This window comes from Sapajus apella, unplaced genomic scaffold (genome assembly GCF_009761245.1).
Source record: "Sapajus apella isolate SASKATOON/1434 unplaced genomic scaffold, GSC_monkey_1.0 scaffold50, whole genome shotgun sequence".
In the NCBI taxonomy this organism is placed as follows: domain Eukaryota; kingdom Metazoa; phylum Chordata; class Mammalia; order Primates; family Cebidae; genus Sapajus; species Sapajus apella.
Genome location: NW_022436990.1, coordinates 1,530,277 through 1,543,468, shown reverse-complemented (window position 1 = coordinate 1,543,468; position 13,192 = coordinate 1,530,277). Strand labels below are relative to the sequence as shown.

General features: G+C 33.5%; 1 protein-coding gene and 1 pseudogene across 6 annotated transcripts in view; one reads left to right on the top strand and one right to left on the bottom strand.

Annotated features, from left to right (window-relative positions):
• LRFN5 (leucine rich repeat and fibronectin type III domain containing 5) overlaps positions 1-13,192 on the top strand; it is a 283,790-nt gene that overhangs the window by 155,931 nt on the left and 114,667 nt on the right. The window lies entirely within an intron of this gene.
• Positions 194-1,333, bottom strand: LOC116526341 (annotated as a pseudogene). The gene has a single exon (XR_004258106.1). The product of XR_004258106.1 is annotated as a 40S ribosomal protein S7 pseudogene (transcript).

The following is a 13,192-nucleotide window of genomic DNA, read 5'->3' as shown; positions in this document are numbered from 1 at the left end:
GCTTTTACTGTGTCTCACTGCTTTTGTTATAAGTTTTATTTCAAAAATTTTTAAAGTTCTCTTGAGACTTTGACACGTGCATTATTTAGAAGTATATTTCTTATTCCAAATGTTTTCATATTTTCAAGCTATCTTTCTGTCGTTAATTTAATTACATTTATTTCCGTAATCATCTTAGAACACAATATTTTTTCTATCCTTGTATACTTCCCTTTGCATTTCTGTGAGTTTTTGTGAGCTTCTTATAGACACCAGAAAAAGTTTCAACCTTGTGTTCCACATTGTTCTGCTGTGCTTTGTCCAAATGAACCTTTATAAGACAGCTGCCATCCAGTTTCATGCAGATTCTCTTGCCCACAATTTCGCTTGGGAAGACCAACTCCTCAAGGATTGCATCATGCACAGCTGTCAAAGTACAGCTCCTGAGATGCTTTTGCTTATTTTTTGTATGGCTTTTTGGAGTTGGCTTAGGCAGAACTCTCCTCTGAGCGATAAAGACAACATGCTTCCCCCTGAAATTTTTCTCCAATTCCCGTGCTAGCCGGACTTGGAATTTCTGGAAAGATTTTAATTGAGGAACGGCAACAAAGATTATGATAGCTTTCCGACCACAATCAACTTCAGTTCCCTTGGCTGCCGTAATAATCAGCTTCCTGAGCTGAGCCTTGAGGTCCGAGTTCATCCCCAGATCCAGAAGAGCCTGGGAGATGCCGGACTCGAACTCGTCTGGCTTCTTGCCATTGGGCTTCACGATCTTGGCACTAGAACTGAACATGGCTTTCTCCTTGGTGAGTGCCGGCTTAGGAAAAGACCCCAGTCTCCTGCCTCACATCTTTTATTGCTCTCTTCCGTGAATTTATGTTAAGGGTTGTTATGTCTTCCTGAAGAATTGACACTTCTCCTTACTAAATGTTCCTCTCTATTTTTAGTAACTTGTATTGCTCTGAAGTCAGCTTTGTCTGAAATTGATACAGCTACTTCAGCTTTCTTTTGATTAGTGTTAGTATGCTCTATATTTCTTTATCCCTTTAGTTTCAAGAATAGGGAAAATATTTTACCCGACCTTGTACCATCTCCTAGACGGGATTTCCACCCACTTGAGCCAAACTTAGACTTTACTTTTTCTTTCTCACTTTCTTTATGCCAACTGAGACTCTGACTTATCAATTTTTTTTTCTCCTGAAATAACTTTTTTAAACATTTTTTGCAGGGCATGTGTGCTTGTGAGGAATTTCCTTAGTTCAAAGGACGAGTGTGGCGGTTTATGCATGTAAGCACAGAAGTTTGGGAGGCCGAAACAGTAGGATTGCTTGAGCTCAAGAGATCAAAACCAGCCTGGGCAAGGAAGTGAGACCTAATTTCTTCAAATAATAATAATAATAAAAATAGCAGGATGTATGGCACCTGCCTATAGACCCGGCTACTAGAGAGGCTGATGTGGTAGGATCACTTGAGCATGGGAGATTGAGACTGCAGTGAGCCATGATCATGCCACTGTAGTGAGACCCTGTCTCAAAAAGGAGGGAGAGGGAGAGGGGGGCCTTACAGTCTTTATTTTATTTGAGAAAGCCTTGTTTTTTTTTTATTTTTTTCTTTTTGGAGGAAAAAATGTTGCTAGCTACAGTATCACAAGTTGGTCTTGTTTTTCCTTCATCATTTTATGTATTCTGTTCTACATTTTTTTGTTCAGCCATTATATATATTTTGTTATTCCATTGCTATTTATTTATTTATTTATTTTTATTGCATTTTAGGTTTTGAGGTACATGTGAAGAACACGCAAAATTGTTACATAGGTACACACATGCAGTGTGATGTGCTGCCTTCCTCCCCATCACCTATATCTGGCATTTCTCCCCATGCTATCTCTCCCCAACTCCCCACCGCCCGCTGTCCCTCCCCTATTTCCCCCCTACAGACCCAGTGTCTGATGCTCCCCTCCCTGTGTCCATGTGTTTTCATTGTTCAACACCCACCTATGAGTGAGAACATGTGGTGTTTGCTTTTCCGTTCTTGTGTCCGTTTGCTGAGAATTATCCTGATGAGAAGCCCAATGCAATTCATATCCTTGCTCTGTAAGTAAAGTGCTTTTCCCTTCTGATTTGTCTAAAAATTTTCACTTTCTAATTTAAATATTGTCTAATTGTATGTTTTTTGGCATTTGTACTGTGTGATGTTTCTCTGAGCTTTCTGGATCTGTAGGTGAGTGTTTGTCTTTAATTTTTAAAAATCCTTGGCCATTATTATTTCAAATATTTTTCTATTCCATTATCCTTGTATTTTCCTTTTGTTGTTTCAAACATTTTGAATGTTTAAATGTTTGAAATTGTTTTACAGCCCTTGGATATTCTGTTCTTTATTATTTTCTTAAATCTTTTTTTCCTCTGATATTTTAATTTGAGGAGTTTCTATTGACATTTCTCAAACTTGGTAAGTCTTTCCTTAGACCAGCTTACTGTTGAGCCCAACAAGTCATTTTTCCTTTCTGTTACAATATTTTAATTTTTACTCTTTCTTTTGATTCTTTCTTATAGTTGCCATTTCTCTGTTTACATTGTCATCTCCTCTTGCATAATGTCTTTTTTTAGAGCTCTTAACATATTAATCATAGTTATTTTAAATGCCCTCTTTGATAACTGTAAAACCTGAGTCATATCTGCATCTTGTTGTGATGCTTGCTTTGTCTCTTTAAGCTGTTTTACTTGCCTGTTGTGATACCTCGAAATTTTTTGTTAAACTTCAGACATGTGGCATTGGGTGATAGAATTGAAGTAAATAGGCTTTTAATTTGAGGATTTATGTTCATTTGGCTGGAGATGGACTTTGTTTAGCATTTGCTCTAGTTGAAGGTGCCAGAGGGTATAAATTCTTTTAGTGTGCTTACTTTTATCTTTCTTCTTACTGTTGGACTTCTCTAAGTATTTCTCCTCAGAAAGTGTCTGTGTCTTATAGCTCTTTCACCTGAAATCCTTTGTTACTACGTTGGAGCCTTGTTTTAATGGTAGTAACGTGGGATAGAAGTCTTCTACAATCTCGTGACTGAATCTGTGTTTTAGTGAGCTATATCTCTTGGCTATAATCTTTACAAGTGATCCTGTGGTGATATGGCTTTTTAGTTTAGTTTTTTTTTTTTTTTTTTCCTATTAGATGAATCAGGAAGTCTAAGATTGGCTCAAGTGGGTGGAAATCCTTTCTTGGAGATGGTACAAAGTCTGGTAAAATCATTTCCTTTGGCAAATAGGACTTCCTGTGGCAAAAAATCTGGGTATATTTCAGAATGGTTACTTTTCCCCTTTCCCTGCCAGAAGCCTGTGGGGATTTTTCTTGTCTACAGGATTATGGTGGATTTATGGAGTAAAATACAAGAATATAGGGGGAGACTTTCTAACTGCACCCTCTAAACGTTTCTCACTCTCACTCTCAGCTTTCAGCAAACCACCAAAATTTCCATGTAAATATTCTTTTGTGTGGCTCTAGCAGCTACTGCTTCAGGTGAACAGGATGTCTTCTATAACTCTCTGGATGTGCCTGAGTCTCCAGATTTCACATTGGCAGTTTTTCTTGTATCTTCATTTCTCTGATGGGTCTATGAAAAGTCACTGGTATTTTGTTTGGCTTTTTATTATTGTAAGGCCTGAAATGACAGCATCCAAGTTATTTTACGTGTTTCAGCTAAAACCTTATCAATCATTTTTAGTGGCCATTCTGGTTGGTAGTTTAGATGTTTTAATTTTGACTAATATAGCTGTCAGTTTCACTAATGACTGATGACCTTCAGTAATTTTTTGCATGCTGCTTGTCCTTTTAGATATCTTTGTAGTGCAGTACCTCTTTAAAACTTTTTACACATGCTTTAAAAAAAAGGTATTGTGTTATTTTTTCACAAAAAGTTCCTTATATATTATTTACATAACTCCTTTGTAAATTATACGTTATAAATATCATTATCACATATTATTCTGAAGATTACTCTTTTAGTATCATAATGGTTATGTTTGATTAATAAAGGTTCTTACTTTTAATGTAGTACCATTTATTAATCTTTTTCTAACTTTAATTTTATGATTTTTGTATTATAAGAAAAGCTTCATAGTCTCCAAATCATGAATATACTATTTAATGCTGATTTCCATAAGCTTATTTTACCTTTCATATTTTCAAGTCCATGAACATTGTCTTATATATAAGGAGCTGCGTAGGATTTAAGGCTTTTTTTTAATCAATAACTAATTGACCTAGAATTCTATCAATGCCAAATATTTTTTACACCTCTGCTATGCTCTACCACTTTTATTTAAAATTATTTATAATAGATACTTGATATATTCGGAATGTGTCAGAGTATAGCAGTGAAGTGAATGAAGGTAGTGGTTTCTGACACTTTATTAAATGACTCCATTTTGCTACATTTGTATCAACACCAGACTCATAATTAGTGTAGCTTTATAATAAATATTGATATCGGATAGTGCCAATTCTCCAACATTGTTGTATTTCCAAATGTTCCTGGTTTTTCATGACCTTTTTAACATTTTCTTTCTTTACTTTTAGAAACACAGCAGTCATTTCAGTTAACCCACATACTCATGTTGCTCTCTATTCCTTCCTCTTGTCTTTCTTCTCTTATTGTTTTCTTCCTCTGAAGGACTCTCTTTGAAATTTCCTTTATTGTAGGTAGACTGCTGACATAATTTTAATTTTTGTTTATCTGAAAATGTTTTCATTTTTTCTTCATCTGTCTAAATATATTTTTTAGCCTCTTTAATAGTTAAATGCACATTTAGTATTACCATGTTCTCTGGAAGAAACTGACCTATTGATCATCATGAAATACATCTCTTAATCTCTGAAAATATTCTTTCTTTTGAAATCTATTTCAAATGATATGAATATAGCCACTCTAGCTTTATTTTGAGTGTGATTTGAATAAGGTAGCTCTATCATTATTTTACTATTTTATATTATTTGCATTTTTAAAGTGTCTTTCTTTCAGTGGACATATTGTTAGACCTTGCTGTTTTATTCCATTTGATAATTTCTGCCTTTTCATTGCAGTGTACAGATCACTTATAATTCATGCAGTTATTGAGATGATTGGTTTTAATTTTCCATTTTGTTATTTTTGTTTTATTTGACCCTATATCTTTGGTTCATTTTTCTCCTCTTTTCTTGCCTTCTTTTAAAATAATTGAATATTTTTATGGTTATATTTTATTTTCTCTGTTGGATTATATACTTATACTTCTTTCTTGATTTTTTAATTTTGCTCCAGTGTTTATAAACTTTACCTTACCAAAGCTTACCTTTAAATGTTACTATACCATATTATATTTGGCAGCAGTTCTCAAAGTTTTTGGTACCAGGGACCAATTTCATGGAAGGTGATTCTTACATGGATGGGATGGAGGTGGCTTTGGAATGATTTGAACACTTTACATTCATTCTGCACTTTATTTCTATTATTATTACATTATAATATATAAAGAAATAATTATACAACTCACCACAATGCAGAATTTGTGGGAGCCCCGAGCTTGTTTTCCTGCAACTGGACAGTCCCATCTGGGAGTGATGGGAGACAGTAACAGATCATCAGGCATTAGATTCTCATGAAAGGCATGCAACCTAGATCCCTCACATACAGAGTTCACAATAGGGTTCACACTCCTACGAGAATCTAAAGCCACCTGATAGGAGGTGGAGCTCAGGTGTTAGTACAAATGATGGAGAGCAGTTGTAAATAAAGATGAAGCTTTGCTAGCTTGCCCATTGCTCATCTCCTGCTGTATGACACAGTTCAAAACAGGCCACTGATTGGCACCAATCCATGGCCTGGGATTGGGGACCCCTGATATTTGGTACAAGAAGCTTACGATAGTTTATGCCTGTATTTTTGCTCCTGTCCTTTGGGCCATTGTTGTCGTATAGTTTACTTCTACATATGTTAATAACCCTCTACAACGTAGGGTTATTATTTTTATTTTAAATAGGCAATCACATTTTAAAGAGGCAGACAATGGGAAAAATATTACCCAGGAGATATTTATCATTTGTGTGACTTCATTCTGTTATCATATTTCTTTTGCCTAAAAAAGTTTTTTAACATTTCCAGTAGCATAAGTCCATAGGTGATGAATTTCTTGGTTTTTGTTTTTTCAAAAAGTATTTAATTTAGAATTCTTTTTATATACACTAATCCTTTTCCTTTCAGTACTTTAAAGATGTTTTTCAACTGTCTTCTTTCTTACATAGTTTCTGAAAACAGTATACATCCAATCTTACCTTTGTTCTTCTATAAGTAGTGTGTATGTTTTTCTAGCTGTATTTGACTTTCTTCTTTTTAATTTTTTTGTTTATTTCTTTGCAGAAAGTTGATTATACTATGGATTGTTGTAGTTTTTAAGATTCCTTTTGCTTGGGATTTGTTAAACATCATGCACCTTATGGGGTTATGATTTTTTAAAAATCATTTTTGGAAATTTTAGCCATTGATGCTTCAAATTTCTTTCTTCATGTCCTTATTTTTCTAGGATTCCAGTGACACTTATGTTAAACTGCTCTAATGTCTCACAGGACACTGATGCACCATACCTTCCATTTTTCTTCATTTTTGTTTTCGTTCATTTCATTGTTTTGTGGTTAGTATATTTTTACTTTCTTTTAAGCAGTTTCTGTCACTAAGTTTTGACGTTCTTCAAACCTTTCTTCAACCATGTCTAATCTGCTATAAATATCATTTTATTTTTTCATTTTGTGTATTGAATTTCTTATATATCCAGGTTTTATTTGACATATTTTATATATATTTCATCTCCTTCCTCATCATGGTCATGTATTCCTCTAAATTTTTGATTGTGTGGAATATCATTAAAGCTATCTTAATATCTTCATTTGCTAATTCTATTATCCTTTTCATTTCTGTATTTTCTTCTATTGATTGACTTTTTCTGAATGGGGTAATATTTTCTTGCTTTTGTGCATTCCTGGTAATTTTAGCTGCATACCAGACATCATGAATTTTAAATTATTGGTTGCTGCATTCAGGGGGACTCCCGTGCAGATCTTGGGAGCTCTCTCTATGCATCTTCCTCCTCTCTGATATCTGCAGCTCTCTGAACTCTGATCATTGTTCACCCAACCAACTAAACTTCTAGATTCTATTTGAGTCACTCCTTCCTGTGCTTTAATATAACCTGAAAACTGCCTCCAGACAGAAAATTGAAGGAGTTTTAGGGATAATGTCATTGCTACTCTTTTTTTAGCAATTATAATTCTGTGCCCATTTTTGTCTCATGTTTGAAATATATAGCACTTTTTGTCTATTTTTTCTAGTGGCTTGAGAAATGGGATAGGTATATCAGTCTCTTCACATAGGTAGAAGCAGAACACTCTATTTTTACATTGATTTTCTAAGTATATTTTACTGGGCATGGCATTATAAGTTCATAAATATTTCATTTCCTTGTTTAGTTTATGTTTTTTATTTGTTTTGTCTTTGAAGGAATATAACTTTTTTTTCCTATTGCTATTTGCATTTTCTCTTTGTAGTTTTTCATCCATTTTTATTTTATTTTATTTTTTTAATGACGCAACACATTCTGTACTGAATATTTGTGTCTCCTCCAAACCCATATGTGGAAGCCCTAACCCCCAGTGTGATGATGTTTGGACCTGTGCCCTTTGGGAGGTAATTCAGATTAGAGGATATCTGGAGGGTGGACTCTACTGATGGTATTGTTGCCCTTATAAGAAAAGGTACCAGAGAGCTTGCTTTGTCTCTCCTTCTACCATGTGAGGATATAGTGAGAAGGCAGCTGTCTGCAAACCAGGAAAAGTGCCCTCACCAGAACTCAACCCTGCCGGCACCCTGTTCTTGGTTTTTCAGCCTCCAGAACTGTGAGAAAATAAAAATAAATTTATGTTGTATGAGCTGCTCAGTCTGTGGCATTTTATTATGTGAGCCCAAGCAGAGTTATATTATTTTATTTATTGTGCTACAATTCATAGACTTAGTTGAATCTATTTCACGATACCTTCTAACAGCTTTAAGTGCTGTTCACTATACCTTTGAATATTGATTTTTTCCATTACATGGAAGTTAATTCTTCTGCCACTTCAATTACATGTATGGCAGATTCATTCACCATGTTCCTCTGATCTTTTAATTCTCATTTCTGTTTTTTTATTCTTATTCTTCTTAAAGTTTCATCCGAATATTTCCTCCCAATTGTGTGAGGCCCAAATATGGCATAAGTATTGTTTCGAGTTGAATGCAATTGGGAAGAAGCAGATGCAGGACAGTTCTCTGCCTTTCCTCTATTTACGTAAAAGAGGGGTATAAATTTAAAAAGACATAAGACTTTCCGTCTCCTTTCTCCTCCGAGGAGAACAAAGAGTAACCCCGGAAAACAACTGTAGATAACTGTTTACCTGGAGATAGCACCAAAGGAATTTACTTTAACATATTTTACTAACTAGCCTTTATCTACTGTTTATTTGCTTTTTAACGATATATTGCCTCTAGATACTCAGTCCTTTTCTTCGACTTGTGCCTTTTGTGATAATCAACTGTTCTTTGTTTGAGATGAAACCTAAGCTGCAATTCAAGGACAACTTTTTTAGAATTATTCATTTCCTGGGTATTTCCCATGTGCACATATATGAAATATACACATTAACATACTTCTGTTTCTTTTTCTCTAGTTAACGTGGAATTACAGAAGTCTGTTCCAACTAAGAACTTGTAAGAGTTGAGAAAAAATTATTTTTCTTCTCCTGTACTATTTTCCCTTTTTTTTTTTTTTTAATCATACTTTAAGTCCTGGGGTACATATGCAGATCATGCAGGTTTGTTACAAAGGTATACATGTGCCATATTAGTGGTTTGCTGCATCCATCGCCCCACCATCTACATTGGGTATTTCTCCTAATGCTATTCTTCCCCAATCTCCCCACCCCCTGATATTCCTCCTCTAGCCCCCTCACCCCCCATGTCCCAGTGTGTGATGTTCCTCTCCCTGTGTACATGTGTTCTCATTGTTCAACACCCACTTAGAGTGAGAACATGTGGTGTTTAGTTTTCTGTTCTTGTGTCAGTTTTCTGAGAATGGTGGTTTCCAGATTCATCCATGTCCCTGCAAAGGACATGAACTCACCTTTTTTATGGCTGCATAGTATTCCATAGTGTATATGTGCCACATTTTCTTTATCCGGTCTATCATTGATGGGCATTTGGTTGGTTCCAAATCTTTGCTATTGTGAACAGTGCCACAATAAACAGACATGTGCATGCATCTTTACAATAGAATGGTTTATAATCCTTTGGGCATATACCCAGTAATAGGATTGCTGGGTCAAATGGTATTTCTATATCTAGATCTTTGAGGAATTGCCACACTGTCTTCCACAATGGTTGAAATTATTTATGCTCCCACCAACAGTGTAAAAGTGTTTCTATTTCTCCACATCCTCTCCAGTGTCAGTTGTCTCCTGATTTTTTAATGATCTCCATTCTAACTGGCGTGAGATGGGATCTCAATGTGGTTTTGATTTGTATTTTTCTAATGACCGGTGATGATGACTTTTTTTCACGTTCATTGGCTGCATAAATGTCTTCTTTTGAAAAATATCTGTTCATATCCTTTGCCTACTTTTTGATGGGGTTGTTTGTTTTTCTCTTGTAAATCTGTTTTATTTCTTTGTAGATTCTGGATATCAGCCCTTTGTCTTATGAGTAGATTGCAAAAAGTTTTTCCCTTTCTGTTGGTTGCTGAGGTACTGTATTGATAGCTTTTTTTTTTTTTTTTTTTTTTTTTTTTTTTTTTTTTGCTGTGCAGAAGTTCTTAAGTTTAATTTGATCCCATATGTCTATTCTGGTTTTTGTTGCCATTGCTTCGGTGTTTTAGTCATGAAGTCTTTGCCCATGCCTATGTCCTGGATGGTATTGCCTAGTTTTTCTGCTAGAGTGTTTATGGTGTTAGGCCTCATGTTTAAATCTTTAATCCATCTAGAAAAAATTTTTCTTTAAAAATATCTAATCTCCTACTGAACCCATTTATTGAGTTTAAAATCTGAGTTCTAATAATTGATGTTTGAAATTTCTAAATAAATTCTATTTTCTTCCAGCATTCTAAATTTGTCATTTAATTTCTAGCTTATATTAATCAAATTTATTTTAAAGTCCATGTCTGGTAAGTGATAAGTCAAATATTTTCTTGTCTTTTACTACTTTTGGTATTACATCCATTACTTCTTTCTATGCAGTCAAATGTTACCTTTTCATTTCATTGATTTTTGTAAAAAATTTGTTCCAACTATGAGATATGAAAAATTATGGAAATAATTTCAGTATATGGATAATACTTAGTAGATTAGATCACATGGAGGCTTTACCTTTGCTAAAAAAGGGCAAGTAAGCTGGAGGCTGTTCACTTGAATCTAACTATAATTTAACAGATACAGACCTAGACATCAGTCATTTTGAGGACTAGCCTATTTGTGATGCACACATACCCTTTGGAGTAGCCCATTTTTATTTCAGTCAATATTCTGCCATTTCTACATAGGTTATTCTACCTGGAAAGTCCCAAACTCCTCTTACTGTTCTTCCAGACCCAAGGGACTCTCAAAAGGTATGCTCTGCATCTTAGCCTCTCATTCACTTCTATTTCACTACAGAATCTTCATTTGTATCTAGGATTATATGTGCCGTTCTTTTCTAATTTTAATTTTGCCTATCATTTTTTCTGCATCTAGTAAGATAAACATAATGATTTTATAATGTTTAACTGGCTCTGTATTACTGGGATAAATATTTATTGGCGAGAATATTTTTTTTAATATTTTTTGACTGGTTTTCTCATATTTTCGTAAACAATTTACATCTGAGTTTATGAGTGATTTTCCAGTAAGTATCCTTTTTTCTATTCTCAAGGTTACGCTGCTTCATAAAATTCTCTGGGGACATTTCCTTTTTCTGATTTTTTTTAGGAGTGTTTGTTTATAATTGAAATTATTTATTCTTTGAAAGCTTTGTTGAATTTGACAAAAAAGACATCCTAGCCTGGAATTTTTATTGCAGAAGATGTAGTATTACATATTCTATTTCTTTGACAATTAAAGGACTATTCAGGTTTTCCATTACGATTTTAACTAATATTTAGAGGTACTTTTTCTAGGAATTTATACTTCAATGCTAAATTTTAAAATTTATTGTTATTTACTTATGCATAATCAACTTTATTATTACATCTACATTTTCTGTGGTAGTGTTCTCTTTTTCATTCCTGATTGAATTTCTGTTTGAGTCTTATTGTTTTCTTAATCTTACCAGTGTTTTATAAACCATTTGTTTATTTTGTCCTTTAAAAGTATCACTAATGACATTGTTGATATTTTCTCTGGTATGTTTGTTTTCTATTCAATTAATTTCAGTTCTTATCATGTTATTTCCTTCCTGTTACTCCCATGATTTATTTTGATGTATTTTTTTCTAACTTCTTATGATTTCTTTTTTCTGCTAATTAATGTTTGGTCTTCTTTAATATACAGGTAAGGCTAATTTTGTTTCGTTTAAGGGCTGATTTCGTTGCAATACATAATATTGATGTGTAGTATTTAATGACCATTCAGTTTAAAATTTGTTGTGATTTATACAAAAGAAGTTTATTTGTCAGTGGATCATTTAGGAAAGTTTCTTATATTTTAACAGTTATGACTAATTTAAAGCTTTTCATTTTGGTAGGGAACCATGGTCTTCAGATTGAAATATGTTTAGACAATGCCCTTTGAACTAGTTGCAGTCAAATTTTTAAATAAGCTTTTAGCATATGATATGACTATCGTATAATTGTTGGGTATTATGTACTATACCTTCAGCTATTAATTCTGTGACTATATCCTTTATATATTTAATGGCTTTTTTTCTTTTTAATCTATCAGTAACAGAGAAATATGTGTTAAAATATCCAGATATTGTTTTGTATTTACCTATTTCTCCTCATAGCATGACAGAGTTTTACTCTATATATTTTGTGGCTATGCTATTTGGTGATTAAATATGGTGTTGACTTATGTTAAAAATTTTAACATGATAAACCCAAATCATCTGTATATTGTTTTTTCCTCAAAATACTAATTTGGTTAACTGTTTTTTTTAAAAGTCTTTTGGAAACTATTCTTATTTTATTGAAATTATAGTTTTGATGCTTAGTACACTATGGATTATAAAATAAATATATCAACAATAACCTGGAGGCAAGGTGATAGAAGATCTGCTGTGGTATCCTTTTCCCTACAAATGCAGAGGATCAGTCAGCAACAGTGGAAGATTTCAGATATAGTCAGCTATCTGTCTTCTGAGCATAATGAATGTACTTGCTTCTAAGGAGTGACCAATTATGTCTGATAAAAAATTAAGATCAATAGGAAGTAATAGGTAACAGTGACTCAATTTTTTCCATATGATGTATTTTATCTAAGTAGACTGGCATTTATTTACCTTAACTTTGCACCAAATATTTATTCATTTCTGATACAGGAAGTAAAAATTTCAAGACCTGATAGTACTTAGGCTGATAGTTTTTGTCACAGTTGTGTCGTTTTTAGAAATGTTTCCTGCTAACAGTATCACTGATTAACTGTTCAGTTTTTACTGATAAAAGTGTCTTTGATGATACTGTGTTTCCATTAAGAGGATTATTTCATCTCAACTTTTAAGTAATACTGCTGCAAGAGATGAGATAATATCTATGATCTATCCTTTATTCAAAGATGTGGCTATTCTGAAAATTTATGCTAGATAAGCCTTTTGAATATCACTATCAACCAAGAAGTAATTACCATGGAGTCTTTGAATATGAAACGTCACATAAGCAATACAGTTCCTTTACTTTGGCTATCCAATATGGTAGAATAAAAATTTGTTTTACTTTTGCAGCAAATATGATTAATTTGATTGTGCTCCAAAATCATATGTAAAACACACCAAGCACACAGTTTGGATATGAGTCAAAATGCACTCTGCACTCTGACATACCAAACTCTTAGGTACAATAATGCATGTGTATTCTGTTTTTGAAATAGATCTTTTCCAATAAAATTTTGTAATATTGTAACTTTTGGAATATAATTTTACTAGAAAACATTGTTTATTTTCTCACCTCATGGTGTAACCTTTGTTGTCTCTAATGCT